The sequence below is a fragment of the Scyliorhinus torazame genome, chromosome 3, assembly GCF_047496885.1.
Source record: "Scyliorhinus torazame isolate Kashiwa2021f chromosome 3, sScyTor2.1, whole genome shotgun sequence".
NCBI lineage: Eukaryota > Metazoa > Chordata > Chondrichthyes > Carcharhiniformes > Scyliorhinidae > Scyliorhinus > Scyliorhinus torazame.
Window position 1 is genome coordinate 189,220,401 of NC_092709.1, and position 15,632 is coordinate 189,236,032.

General features: G+C 45.0%; 1 protein-coding gene across 9 annotated transcripts in view; it reads right to left on the reverse strand.

The window, feature by feature from the left end:
- The window catches only part of LOC140408851 (amyloid beta precursor protein binding family B member 2-like), a 466,668-nt gene that overhangs the window by 374,495 nt on the left and 76,541 nt on the right, over window positions 1–15,632 (reverse strand). Inside the window, exon 2 of one of the 9 annotated variants that reach the window (XM_072496627.1) lies at window positions 6,450–6,503. The exons of the other annotated variants lie outside the window; for them this stretch is intronic. The gene's annotated coding sequence lies outside the window, so the exon portion shown is untranslated. The remainder of the gene's footprint in view (window positions 1–6,449; window positions 6,504–15,632) is intronic. 9 annotated transcript variants of the gene reach the window in all.

A 15,632-nucleotide genomic window follows, 5' to 3' on the forward strand; every position in this document is an offset into this window, starting at 1 on the left:
GAAGGGGCGGAATTGTCAAACACAATAAACACCTTTGTGCACAACCAGTATGATGCCTCTGTCACTGTCTTCCACAATGCAGGCTGACCTCCAAATCCTTGGCCCATCTCTCCAGGCATCTCCCCCTCCCCAAGGCACTCACCCACCCTCCGGCCATGGACATGATCCTGGAGCTGTGTTCCATCCCCTGGGTGTTTGTATGTTGGCTGTTGCTTGTGCAGTGTTGCGTCCCGCAGTGTTCAGGCATCAAAGTTTGCTTGGAATGCTAGGCAATGACTCCCACATGCCACGTGCCCCGCCTACCCACGGGAATCCACTTGGATTGTGTGAAGTGCTCATGTAGCCAGGATTGCCAATTCCCTATTAGCAATAGCCTTCAGCCGAATGGCCAGAGGACTCAGCAGTTGGTGGGGGTTATGGGTGGTCGGTGGAGCAGACAGGCAAGAACAAGGGTTGCCCCAGGAATGCGTACACACGATCCAGGAGTTGGTATGGTGGTGTTGCGAGCGATTGCCCCCCCCCCCCCGGTTGCCTTCCCAGCGTACCCCCCCACCCTCTCGTGGTGGCCCACCCCTGTGGCGAGTCCCCCACCTCAGCAGATGGTTCCCCCACCCACCACCACGCACTGGGGTGGCAAACCCAGCATCCCTAGGCTCTTTGCCTGTGAGAAAATATGGCTACTCCCCTCAGAGCTCTTGCATCAAGTTCACATTTTTCAAAAGGAGTACTAATCGGCATTAGTGTGACCACTTGCTGTGGAGGCCGCTGAATGACGGGAGGCCTTTGGCTATGGGGTGGCTCTCGTTAGTTGTATGGTAATGGAGCTTAAGTGGTAATAATTGCTTTCTAGCCACACTATGGTAAGATTCCGATTTTTCCTATGGGAGCGGGCCGTTGCATCGCAAACTATTTGGCGCCTGACACCGTTCTAGTTTGTTGCCTCTCCCACTATTCACCGGCCTCGTTTCGCTTGAGCAAGAGTGCAAGGAGACCGGAGAATTGTGCCCCAAGTCTCTTCAGCTGGAATCGCTTGTATTAGCAAAGGTAAGTGGAATACACACACAAATTGTGAAAATATGCAGCTCAGTGTCAAAGTTTGTTTGATAATGCCTTAGTGAAGTCCCAGGACATATTTATTACATTGAAGCTACTATATAAATGTAGGAAAGGATGAAGAATGCAGGTTTTAACTGAAAGGTAGTGGGGGCAGGGTGCCAGGATTCAGGCTGGGCAAAGAGTGTAGAGTTGGAGTAGGAAAAAAACATGTCAGTTTGAGGTGAAGGGCAGAATAGTTAGAAGTGAGGAGATATAGGGGCAACACAGTGGCGCAGTGGGATAGCCCTGCAGCCTCACAGCGCCGAGGTCCCAGGTTCGATCCTGGCCCTGGGTCACTGCCCGTGTTTGCGTGGGTTTCGCCCTCACAACCCAAAGATGTGCAGGGTAGGTGGATTGGCCACGCTAAATTGCCCCTCAATTGGGAAAAAAATGAATTGGGCTCAAGTGAGGAGATATGAAAGTGGGAGCAGTGGGAGGAGAGACCGTGTGAGTGGGCTGGGTCGAAGAGTGTCAGTTTGAACTGGATTGGGGCAAGGGGGAAGTGCACATGGAGGAAGAGTTCCAGCCTGAAGTTGATTTACAGCAGACAAAAAGTGTGAAAAGCCCGTGCAGGGGGGGCAATGTCCTCTTACCAGCGCCCAAAAACAGGATGTTGCTGTGAACAGGGGCAGGGGGCTTAAATATGGACCACTGTGTTTTGAGGTGGATTTCACAGAAATTATGGTATGTTGATAATTTAATTTTCATTTTGCTTTTCCTTGTTTTTAAAAAGATTAAAATGTTATCCATTGTGAATGATTAAGTCTTTAAGATTAACTAGAATGCAAGATTCAAAATGTTGGTTAGCATTTTGTTCTTTTTCTAGGTTTGCAAGTGTGCCAAGAATGTTTGGTGTGGGAAATGGAGAAAATAGTAATGTTGCAGCAGCACACGGTAATCTGACATGGTGTTGGAGCAGAATAAAAACAGCTTCATTTTGCAGTTGTTGTGCTCCATGTACCTGACCTATAAACGCTACATGTCTACAAATGTAAACAATAAGTGTACTGCAGTTCCTTACTTTGATGAGTACAATTGTGTCAAGTTAATTCCAAATTTATCCCAACTTTTATAACATAATCAAATTTTCACCTTTTAACAGGCTTCCTGAGATAAAGGAGACAAGCACACTGCACTAAGATCCTGTCACACACACAACTGAAATAAGTGAATTGTCTAATCAGATGAGCAGACACACAAAACCACACGATAAAATCTCGGTCATGGCACCGAGCATTATCTATACATACATCACATACCTGCCTGCTGTAGCTTTGGCTCTGTTTAAGCTTGATAGAAACTCAAAAAAGAGCATGTAAGAAAATTCCAACGACAACAAACATTCTTGTAAATGAGACCAATAGACGATGCTTTATCAGATAAAAATACAAGTATGCTGGTCAACAACTACTTCACAACACAAAAAAATGAATCACAACACATGAAGTTACAACAAATAGTTATAATACTGCACAATTATCCTGTCCTACTTCCCACAAATGAAAAGCCAAGAGACTTAAATGCCATAAAATAAACTACATTTTTCTTGTTAATTAATTCTAGCAAAATAATGTAAATGAGTACACAGACAGGGAACATCAATTTATACTCATATCTGTTTTTTGATTAATGTTAGTGGACAGAGGAAAACATATTCTACAGAATTTGCAATTTCAATTCATTTTCAAAGTCAGGCATTAGATTTAGGGTTGCATTTTTTGAAAAACATTCCATGCCCATTCATCATCTGTTTTCCTTTCTCTTCTTTAGAAAACCAATGCCGGACACAAAATGTAGGTGATTTTGTCCCAGATCTCAGCACTGTACCGTAGCTAGCCGCCTGGTCATGAACAGGAGCTGTCCAAGTTAAATCAACGCACAACCTTCCTTCCCTGTGTCAAAGTGCATATGCACAATGGACTCCTCGTCCCAATAGTCCAACAACAGAGAGCATAAAATAATGAATTAATGATTAAAGTTCTGCATTAAAGCACTCTCCCCGGGCAGCACGGTGGCGCAGTGGGTTAGCCCTGATGCCTCACAGCGCAGAGGCCCCAGATTCGATTCCGGCTCTGGGTCACTGTCCGTGTGGAGTTTGCACATTCTCCCCGTGTCTGCGTGGGTTTCACCCCCACAACCCAAAGATGTGCAGGGTAGGTGGATTGGTCATGCTAAATTGCCCCTTAATTGGAAAAAATTAATTGGGTACTCTAAATTAAAAAACAAATACTCTCCCAACAGCTCCCCCGACCCCATAAACGCCTACGCGGAGTCATTGGTCTGCAATAAAACCTCCAGAGGGGAAGGGACTCTGTTGTGCGGAACATCTGCAGTAGTGTCTACGTATACAGTCGTCCCATAAATGAAACCTGAATGTGACTAATCTGTTATATTGCAGCACAGTTACCAATTTTCTTTTTTTTTTTAAATTCCATATCACAGCTCTGAAGTCAGGAACAATGCACAGCTAGATGATGTTGAATTAAAATGAATAGAAACCATAAAATCATAAAATTTTAATTGTGTACAACGTAGCCAGTACTTATCAGGTAAATGCCATTACATATTCAGGAATAATTAACTTGCTGGATTCTAGTCTCAGTTCAGATCACAAGCTATCGTAAGGCAAAGCACAACTCTCACAAAATCAGTGCTCTGAACAAATGAATTCAATGAGTTTTACTGCACCAGGATTTAAATTTAATACATGAGGAGTTTGAACAATAATATTTGCATTGGAAACTCCTTGATCCAATGCTTAGTGGACAATACTGTGTCAATATCTTGGAATCCTTGGCAAACACCAGCACCACGTGCATTAGAACTGCAGTGGTTCATCACGAGGAACCGGTGATCCGAGTTACCTTTATGGGTTTTGGGACACTCTCACACTTAACATCAGCAAAGTTTTTAACCCCTCTGTGGGAGACCGCCCCCGCCGCTCTGCGCCCCCGCCGCTCTGCCTCCCCGTCCCCGTCGCTCCCCCGTCCATGGCCAACTTCCCCCCTCCCCCCCTGTGGCTGACTCTCTCTTCCACCTCCCACCCACCCCCCACAACTGAATCTGACTGGATTTTTCAAGAAATGAACAGATATACTGATAGTAATGAAACGCTACTCAATCTGGGGTTCGGTATATAGACATTCCATAGTCGCAGAACATGGAAACTGTCACATTTGCCCCAGCCTTCTCTTTTTCGGTTTCCCTGTGTTTCTCCTCTCCTGCATCTGTCATTTTTCTTCTCTTCCCACATTTTAAATAATGTTCTGCGCTTGGGATAAAGTCAGTGGTGTACGAGAATCGCTTGCACCAAGTTCATGGTCATTTAAAGGAGGGGTGTACCAGAAACCTTTGTACAGTAATGTATACGTTTCGTGGTTTGCCTTGTTTCACTCACCAGCACAAAGAAGGGGAGCAGGAGAATGGCAGCTTGCATGGAGGCTCAGGATGAGCAAGAGTCAAGTCAGTGGTGTGGGGAAGTTGTGGAAGGGGGCTGAGACATGGAGAAGTAGAGGAGGGAACCAAGGCAGGACAAAGGGTACGTCAGGGGCATGGAGAAGTGGGGAGGACCTAGTGCCCTGGGTGTGTGGTGGGAAAGGCAGTCAAGGTAAGAAAAGGTGAGGCCTAAAGGGCAATGTCGGTACTGTCCAAATGTACGTCCATCTCAAGGTGTTGGCTTGCAATGTCCTTACAGGGCTTTGAACCCACCTACAATATCACAATTATCCCAACTGAGAGTGTTCTCTAATAAGCTCCTTTACAGTTTACCAAAGCAGGGCCCACTGAGCCTGCAAACTCAGCCATGTAAGACACAAACATTAGGGGCTAGTTTAGCACAGGGCTAAATCGCTGGCTTTGAAAGCAGGCCAGCAGCACGGTTCAATTCCCGTACCAGCCTTTCCGAACAGGCGCTGGAATGTGATGACTAGGGGCTTTTCACAGTAACTTCATTTGAAGCCTACTTATGACAATAAGCAATTTTCATTTCATTTTTTATTTTATGAGCATCGAATAAAGTGTGAGCAAAAGCACAACACTGTTTCTTCCACAATAAGGGAAATGTCCCTAAATCTCCTATAATCATCAGCGTATACCAACCATGGGGTGTGGCAGTGCATTTAGATCTCCGAATAAGCTAGTCCCAGCAAATAACCATGATGTACAAATGAATGAAATAAAACCAATGGATTGTGAAATATTTTCAAATGTATGTGAAAAAACACCAGTGACATCTTTGTGTCCTCAAAAGTTGTATTGTTAATGGAACTGTAGTTGGACAGGAAATATATGGCCATGATGCAGATTCTCTCGGTTTGCACAGGAGGCTCTTCTATAGCCCACCTGTACCTGCTGCATCTTCAGTTGACGGTGGATTCAGAAGTGTTGACGGTGGATTCAACACTGCTGAATCAGAGGAGTTTTTCATGGACACTGCTGGAATTTAGAATTTTAAGTGCAATCGCATGGGGAATGGGAAAAAGTGACAGCCTAAAAGGCACACAGTTCCAGTTACAACGCTAGGAACGACACGGTGTTGACAAAATCTCGGCATTTATTTCCTAAAACTTCCTCCCACACATCGGTGAAGTAATTATTTGCTCAAAAATTGAATTAACATCAAGTTTTTTGCTCGCTCTCATAAGCAATAGTTAACAATTATCTTTCTAAATTGTCAACAAAGTAAAATAAAAATAAGCAACTGATTTTAAAATGTAATTAGCGTGGGTGTTTCTTGAAAGTTAAATCAAGATTTAGTTTAATGTATTTTGTGAAGAACACAATTTACAATGTTCAATTACAAAGTACAAGTTTTCATAATAGGTGCACACACCCTCAAATTTTACCACAACAAAGCTTTTAACATTTCCTTTATTTTACAAAACTATTTGAAGATGAACAACTGATTAGAAGCTAAAGATAAAAACTCCAACAGCACAATTGGCTGAGCAACACTGATGAAATCTGCAAAATTAGGCACAAGGGACTAATATAATCCAAAACTATATAATCCAGCTTCAGCACAGTTACAGCTCTTTCCCAAAATATCAAGTTGAAGCTTAAGATTTTTAGAGGGGCTGAGGCTTTCAAGTAAAACTATAAAGAAGACAGAAAATGGCATATTTGAAAAAAATGGCACAAAATTATTGTGAAATATGTTTTTTTTTAAAAAAAAGTTCCTCAAGTATTCCTGGCTCCCCAGTATTGGATTTGTGAGTACCCCAAAGTGGTGCTAGGGAGTCCCTCTTGGAAGTTTCTAGTCAATGGTTTACCCGGAAATTATCCAGAAGCGCCAACTTCCCCGGTGTAGCAATATAATAATAAATAATCTTTATTATTGCCACAAGTATGCTTACCTTAACACTGCAATGACGTTATTGTGAAATCCCCTAGTCGCCACATTCCGCCACCTGTTCGGGTACAGAGAGGGAGAATTCAGAATGTCCATTTCACCTGACAGCATTTCTTTCAGGACTTGTGGGAGGACCAGAGCGCCCGGAGGAAGCCCACACAGACACGGGGGAATGTGCAGCCTCCGCACAGACGGTGACCCAAGCCGGGAATCGAACCTGGGACCCTGGGGCTGTGAAACAACAGTGCTAACCACTGTGCTACCGTACCGCTAATATGGATATTGTATGGGGGAGAGTTGTTGGTATATTGGTGAGTTCTGTAGATAGAGTTATGACATAGTTTATTTAGCAACCTTTGTACTTCGGAAAACATTCAAATCTAGTTTAAGTAGTGCTAATAAATTAGGTTTGTTAATTAACATAGCTTGATGTTCTTTGTTGAACACTACTCATCAAAGCCAACCATACCAAGAAAACAGAGAACATTGCACCCAGGACAATTGGGCTGCTCTAGGAACCATTCGACAAAGCAATTTAAATCGCCAAATTTGGATTGTTCTGCCGGTTTTACACTCGTAGAGTGTTAAAAGCACTTCGAACTTTAGTGTAACAATTTTAAAGATGCAGAACCAGCCCCACACAAGAGAGGCCCCACATACCCGATTCCCCCAGGGGACCCCCAACTTCCTTCCGCCACCTCAACCCCATGGTGTGCCCCACCCACACAAGATTCCCACCCTTAACCTGCCCACTCCAACTGGACCTGACCCCAGAGTGATCCCCATCTGACCAGCACCATCCTGAAGTCTCACTCCCCCCTCCAATGCCCAGCTCCACCTCCCCAGCCCCAATCCCTGCACGTGTCTGACTTACCCCCCCCACCCCCCCCACCATCCAAAATATCCGACAACCCACCCCAATGTCTGAAGACCACCCCCACCCCCCCCAAATGTCTGACACCCACACCCCCAATGCCCGACTCTCCCCCCTCACTCCCCAAAATATCCGACAACCCACCCCAGTGCCTGACTCCCACACCCCCACCCGTGTCTGAACCTGTGCTCCCACATCCCATTCACGTTACTTAGAAACTTACCTCCTCCATGACCTGTTATTTTCAGAGACAACCAAACTAACCTGCTTTACGACAGCTAGTGCTGTAAAAAGGAGGCGTGCCCTCTTTCCATCCGCTCCTTTTACTTGGTTACTGGAGCCAGGGACGGGCTTTGTTGCCCAAGTCTCACCAGGCCCATGCCAGGAAGGTCAGGCGAGACAGGCACTTTAGAATTTGAGCAGAGTTAAGTTGAAACAGAGTTGCAATCCGTCTCCAAGGAGGTTACGGCCCATTATTTTCGGCTTAAGATATTTAATTAATAAGAACAAAAAATGGCAAATTAAAAATATTTTGAGCGATTGGGAATCTGTTGATGGAGATTGCACTGCCATAAAGTGATGTACACTTTATAATGAAGCAGTTCATGTCCAAATGCAACAAGGCCTGGACAATATCCAGGCTTTGGCTGACAATTTGCAAGTTACATTCGCACCACACAAGTGCCAGGCAATGACCATCTCTTACAAGAGAGGATCTAACCATCGCCCCTTGACATTCAATGGCATTACCATTGCTGAATCCCCCACAATCAACATCCTGGGGACAACCATTGATCAGAAACTGAACTGGGCTAGCCACATTAATACTGTGGCTACCAGGGCAGGTCAAAGGATAGGAATTCTATGGCGAGTAACTCGCCTCCTGACCCCTGCCAAAGCCTGTCCACCATCTACAAGGCACAGGTGTAATGGAATACTCGCCACTTGCCTGAATGAGGGCAGCTCCAACAACACTCAAGAAGGTCGACACCATCCAGGACAAAGCATCCGCTTGATTGCTCCCCTTTCCACAAACATTCAAACTCTCCACCACCGATGAACAGTGGCAGCAGTGTACAAGATGCACCACAGTAACTCACCAAGGTTCCTTAAACAACACCTTCCAAACCCACGACCACTACCATCTAGAAGGGCAAGAGCAGCAGATACCTGGAACCCCCACCACCTGGAGGTTCCCTTCCAAGTCACTCACCACCCTGACTTGGAAATATATTGCCGTTCCTTCACTGTCACTGGGGCAAAATCCTGGAACTCCCTATTGTGGATTTCATAAACTAACAGCTTCAATTTTATGTCTATTGAGCTCAACCTAAAGGAGCAATAGATACTAAGGGGACATGAAATGCATATTGAATATTATAAACAGATAAAAACAGCTATTTCTACTTACCCATATTAATTAATCATATAAAACTGAGAACACAAATCAATTAAATACAATGTCATTTTTGATCCAATCGTCTTCCTAAACTAGATGATCAGTTGTTAAGGTCCTAACTGCAAAGGCAATTCAGTTAACCATTTTGTATTTCCAGTACAGTACCTATTACATTAATAACTGTTTTTCTCAACTCAGATTTTATAACTGAGAAAAATCATATTGCCCCTTAAATATTGTTTTTATATTTCTTTGAATCTAAAAATACATGTACAGGTCAAGTGTCACAAATCCAGATTCCTTGATTAAATTTATTTTTGAACAAGTTTTCCATGTCCCCTTCAACAATTAAACCAAATGAGCCCAACCACACCATAATATCATTTTCACTGTTTCACCAACTGTGGTTATAATATTTTAGTTCATGAAGGAAAAAGTATTTTAAGAATATCTCTAAATATGCCACTTGTGGGATGTAGCTTATTTCTGGCCTGTGGTTATGTGACGTGCATGAAAAGTTATCACCATGATAAAGAGTCTTTTATTAAACCAGCTGAGAAATCTACAAGTACAATGAGCTTTTCCAATCGGTATTATTTTACCATTGAGGTTTCATTAATGAGAAGGGCAAGCAGATCAATCATTAATGGTGCCCAGGGGCACTGCAAACTTGCCTCATCTAGGTATCAGATTACTGAATTTGTCAGAGTTGACATGCTTCTGAATTCCCAGTTTACCTCACACGACACCAGCACTCTCCTGCCCCTAAAGGAAAACAGTTAGCAGTTGGCATCAGGCTACTAATTATGTTAGTTTAAGCTTGGTTTCAAATTAAGTCAAAAAACAATGAGCAAATCCCCAAAAAGTTGATAAACCTGATCTAAATCAGGATCTTAAAATGTAACCTTAAGTTTACGTAAAATAACGAACACACAAACATAAAAGTTAATCAATTTAAAAATCCACACAGATTCCTGACAAAGGATGTTCAGCTGTGGAGTTATCCATGGTTAAATAGTCTTCCATCAGTACTTATTGTTAAGTTCCCATTGAGCATGGAAAGCTAGAGAATCAATGTTAATTGATTTGTTGGAAAGTCGACTGACCAATTTGTTGCCATGGAGAAAGCAAGAGGGAACAATAGGTTCCCCAAGCTTCCGGCAATTCAAAAAAAGGTGCAAGGCTTGAGAATGTTCCTTTTGTTTGCGGAAAGTAGATCCCTGTCAATAAATGTCACTTCTAGCAAGTGTAAATGAGCCACATTATGGGCGTGATTGATTAACTTAAATTTGTTAATGTAGCTATTAAAGCACTTATGATAGCGCCACGTGTTAGAAGATTGGCTTAATCAGAATCTTAAAAATAGGACCCTAACCATTTGCTCACCTTCCAAACTTGACACAGAAATACATTGTATCAAAGCTTCCCTGCAGGAATGGCTGTCCTGATCAGATGACTTCTCATCGTGTATTGCACAAATTTGCAAATTAGTCAAAAGCCACCACTTTTGGGACTGAAAAATACCTGGCCTACCTTAACTTACTCTGGAAAACAAAAGAATCTCAAAAGTTTGAACAAGTCAAACAAGCCATTTCATGTTACAGCTGTACAGGACTTTAGTTCGTTCACAATTGGAATATTGTGTACAATTCTGGTCGCCACACCACCACAAGGATGTGGATGCTTTGGAGAGGGTACAGAAGAGGTATGGAGGGCATTGGTTATGAGGAGAGGTTAGAAAAACGCGGTCTGTTCTCACTGGAACCATGGAGGTTGAGAGGCAACCTGAAAGAGGTCTACAAGATTATGAGTGACATGGACAGAATAGATAGTCAGATGCTCTTTCCTCGGGTAGGAGAGTCACGTACTAGGGGACATAGGCTTAAAGTGCGTGGGGAAAAGTTTAGAACAGATGTGCGAGGCAAGTTTTTTTTACACAGAGGATGGTAAATATATGGAACACGCTGTCTGGGGAGGCAGTGGGAGCAGATACGACAGCAGCATTTAAGGGGCATCTAGACAAATATATGAATAGGGCGAGAATGGAAAGATACCGACTCCGTAAGTACATACGGTTTTAGTTTAGGCAGTTACTATAGTCGGAGCAGGCTTGGAGGGCCGAAGGGCCTGTTCCCCTGCTGCACTGTTCTTTGTTCACACTATTACTATGCAGTGGCCACGTGAGTGGTATTTTCCATGAACAGCATACTGCCATCAGTAAAAAAAGACATTCTACTAACCACACAATTGAGAAACATTGTGTACGAGTTTCAATGCAGGTGCGATGCGAGCTATATAGGCAGTACATTCCAAAGATTGGCTGGTCAAATCAAACTGCATATTTCTTTGCTTGATCGTACTCGACCAGCCTGTGCTTACAAAACCCAAAATATTACATCTTCTGACAGATGTGATTCTGTGATTGGGCAGCATTTGCTGAACAATGCTGAATGCACTAATAGCTACACTAACAATCAATTTTAAGATAATCCGTCAAACCCAGTGACTCACTTATGCCCGCAAGAAGTTACATACATTCACACACAGGGACCAGCCCTCTGCAGAAAAAAGAATACATTCAAGCTTTTTTGGATTAATATCCCCCAATCCCTCCAAAAAGGTTGGTCAGACCAGAGAAGTACTACCTTCTTGGTAACAATTCCCTTACAGATGTTTAACTATAAAAATCCAATAATATTCCCCAAGGCAAAAGCTGCAGTCACTTTAGTAATTTCTTAAACACTTCCATTCGGCTGTGGAAATCCAAGAAGATTCAGAAACAAGCTGTATTCTGAAAAGCATCATGACTGGGTGGTTGGTACAACTGCCACGGTTTCTCCCAGCAGAGCTATTCTCAGGACACCTCCCCACTCTCAAAGTGACAACAAAGAAAAGCCCCAATCTTGTCTTACTGTCGCACCAAGCTACACCTCTCAAAGCGGACATAAAATCACCTCCAGAGATATGCAATGTATAAAATACAATACAACTCGTTCAAGCAAGATACATCTTCCAAATGGCCAGGCAGAAGACAGACAACAAACCCTGATGCACAAGTAAGTTAATACTTAACAAGCATTCCAAACAGTTCCCAAGTTCTTGAGGGAACAAACTGTGCACATATAGAATCCAATCGTGAATGCCTCGAACTCAGCAAAAGTTGTTGAAGTTGACTCCCAAGGTCATACATCTTCAACAGTGAAACTGGTCAGCAAATTAGGGAGAGAGTTATATTCCACTTATATATCTTTTTATTGAAACAATAAAAATATATACAAGGCCAAACGGTACAAACACTAATTTTGTGTTGAGAAAACAGGGTACCCACCCCTCAATACCAATGTACGGGGAGGAGGGGTGGATACTCTGATTATTAAAACAGTTCACAATATATTTCTACAAAAAAACAAATGGTACAAGCACTAAACTTTGCGCTGGAGAGATCAGATACCTTTGCCTCTGTACCAACAGAAGGGAAAGGAGGGTTATGGGGAGGGAGGGAGTCGGGGTGTTGGTGGAGGGGGGCCCAATAGGACACTGCCTGAACCATCTCCGGAGGCAGAAAAACAAAAGAACCTTCAATTATTAGGTGACAAATTCCGGGAGTCCCCCAGAGGGGGTGAGGGGCGACACTGTCAGGCACGAGTAAGACCTGCACCCCACTGCAGAGAGCCTCATGTGCTCCCTCCACTCCAGACACTGGGTGGTTGACAGCTTTCGGTCAGTCGCCGTCCGGGCTCGAATCCTCCACCACACTCAGTGCGGCAGGCGACACGGGCCCACCAACCAACCCAGGGATCATCGACAGGCGGAATCTCCTCAGGCTCCTCCCGGGGTCCCGGGTCGGTGAGAGGCGGTGGTGCAGATACTTGCTTCGCCCCTGCCGCAGGGTCACCGGAAGGCCCCGAAAATAACTCCGGAAACAGATCCGGGATGGTGGCAGATGCCCGAAGACAGCGGCTGGGACAGAGGGTCTTCCAAACTATAACCCGCTAAGAAGCAGGGGTTTATCGCTGATCCCCTCCCCTGAGAAAGTGAAGAAGTCCGGGGCGCTAAATTGTACTGGGTGGAACGGGCCCTCTAGGGTCCCGTCCGACCCCGAAGCACCCTGCTCGGGGGACAGCGACAGCTGCAGGGATTTCCTCACTATCCCCCTGCCTCTTTTCTTTCGGGGACTGGGGTGCCATCTATGGAAAAGAACCTGGAGTGATGCAGTTTGCGGGGGAGAAGGTCACACGCCGGGGAGACCTCTATCTCCGGAGGCCCCTCCAGGCTGACTCCTTGTCCCTCAATTCTCTCCGGAATTTGTGGCTGGGACAGAGCACCCTCTGGTTCTAGGTCACGCACCTCCGTACCGCCACCCACAGGGGCCTGCGCAGAAGTGTCACCGGGCCCGGCATCCGATGGCGAAATGTCACCGGGCTGAGGGTATTGCTGGATGATGGTGGGGTGAGGTGTAACGGCTACACCCAAGTCAGTAGCCAGTGGCACTGGGTCAGTGAGGGTCAGAAGGATCCAAACCTAACCGCTGGTGAATCGGAAAAGCGGAAAAAGGTAATCAGCTACATCAGCCACATCACTAACAAGTGAAACATCAACAGCATCACCAACAAGCAATGCTAGGTCAACATTAACTTGTGACACCAAAATAGCAATCTAGCATAGCCCCGAGCACCAGAAGCAACACTCATAGAACAGCATGACATCTCACAATTTAGAGCGATGACTACCATGAGACGGAGGCACATCTAACTAGCTGAACAGTACCATGTCTAAAGTTTGCTGAGAAAAGCAAACAAGCCGGGCACGATCTATTGAGAACACAGTAGATGCTGAGAGAAGCCTCTCACGGGCATCCCAGCAGCCTTCAAGTCTCACGGGATCTACCCAAGTCCCACGAGGTGTCGGAATCAGGATCATGCCAAAAGGGGCGTAACCAAACCGCACTCACCCTAGTAGGTTTTAAACCTACACTTAGGCGCTTACCCAGGATCTACCAGCCTCCCCAGGGAGGCAGCAGTTGGACGCCATTAAATACTGGTCCACACAAACGCGGACAAGTGAAACAACATCTGGGGGGTCTCTTCAGCCATCGGAGGCCCTTGCATGGTCAGGGATAGTGCAGGGTGGCTTCCTCGCCCACCCCCTGGAATGAGGGCACCTTGGCACAAGGTGCTCAGTTAGCTCGGTCAAGGCGGCAGCAGCACTACCCAGGTGCCAGATTGGCAATGTACGGGTGCCCAGGTGTCAGGGTGGCACTGCCATGGGTCAGGGCCGAGGCGGGGGCCAAGTCCATGAAAGGAGGGTGGAGCGTTGCATAACAGCTAGGGGCCTCTGGCTGTTCCTTATACGACAAGCTCTTCATTCCAGGGATCATTCTTGTGAACCTCCTCTGGGCCCTTGGACCCTTTCCAAGGCCAGCACATCCTTCCTTAGATACACGGGGCACAAAACTGCTCACAATACTCCAAATGGAGCCTTATACAGCCTCCGAAGTAGATCCCTGGTCTTGTATTCCAGCCCTCTCAACATGAAAGCTAACACTGCATTTGCCTTCCTAACTGCTGACTGAATCTGCACATTAATCTTAAGAGAATCGTGAACAAGGACTCCCAAGTCCCTTTGTGCTTCTGATTTCTTAAGCATTTCCCCAATGTCTATGCCTCCATTCTTCCTTCTAAAGTGCATAACCTCACACTTTTCCACATTGTATTCCATCTGCCACTTCATTACCCACTCTCCTAGCCTGTCCAAGTCCTTCTGCAGCCCGCCTGCTTCCTCAATACTACCTGTCCCTCTACAAATCTTTGTATCCTCTGCGAACCTAGCAACAGTGACTTCAGTTCCTTCTTCCAGATCATTAATGTATATTGTGAAAAATTGTGGTCCTAGCACCGACCCCTGAGGTACACCACTAGTCACCAGCTGCCATCCTGAAAAAGACTCCTTTATCCCCACTCTCTGCCTTCTGCCAGTCAGCCAATCCTCTATCCATGGCAGGATCTTACCCTTAACCCATGGGCGCTTAGCTTATTTAGCAGTCTCCTATACGTCACCTTGTCAATGGCCTTCTGGAAATCTAAATAAATCACGTCCACTAGTTTTCCTTTGTCTAACTTCGTTGTTACTTCCTCAAAGAATTCTAACAGATTTGCCAGACATGACCTCCCCTTGACGAAGCTGTGCTAACTCAGTCCTATTTTATCATGCACTTCCAAGTACTCCGCGATCTCATCTTTAATAATAGATTCTAAAATCTTACCAATGACCGAAGTAGGCTAACCGGCCTATAATTTCCCATCTTCTGCCTCCCTCCCTTCTTCAACAGCGGTGTTACATTAGCCACTTTCCAGTCCTCTGGGTCCCTCTCTGCTTCCAGTGAATAATGAAAGATCACCACCCCAATGCCTCCACAATCTCCTCAGCTATCTCTTTTAGAACCCTGGGGTTTAGTCCATCTGGTCGAGGTGATTTATCCACCTTCAGACCCTTCAGTTTCCCCAGAACCTTCTCCTTAGTGATGGCCATTGCACTCACCTCTGCCCCCCCAATTCTCCTGGAACTCTGGCATCCCATTGGTGTATTCCACCATGAAGACTGACGCAAAGCAACTGTTCAGTTCCTCGGTCATATCTTTGTTTCCTATTATTACTTCTCCAGCCACCTTTTCCCGTGGTCCAATGTCTATTTTTGTCTCTCTCTTACCATTTATATAATGAAAAAAGCTCTTCCATCTTCTTTTAGATTACTAGCCAGCTTGCACTCATATTTCATCTTCTTCCCCTTTATTGCTTTTTTAGTTGTCCTCTACTCGCTTTTAAAAGTTTCCCAATCCTCTGGCTTCCCACTAATCCTCTTAATCCACTTTGTATGCTTTTTCATTGTCCTTGACTTCCCTCGTCAGCCATGGATGC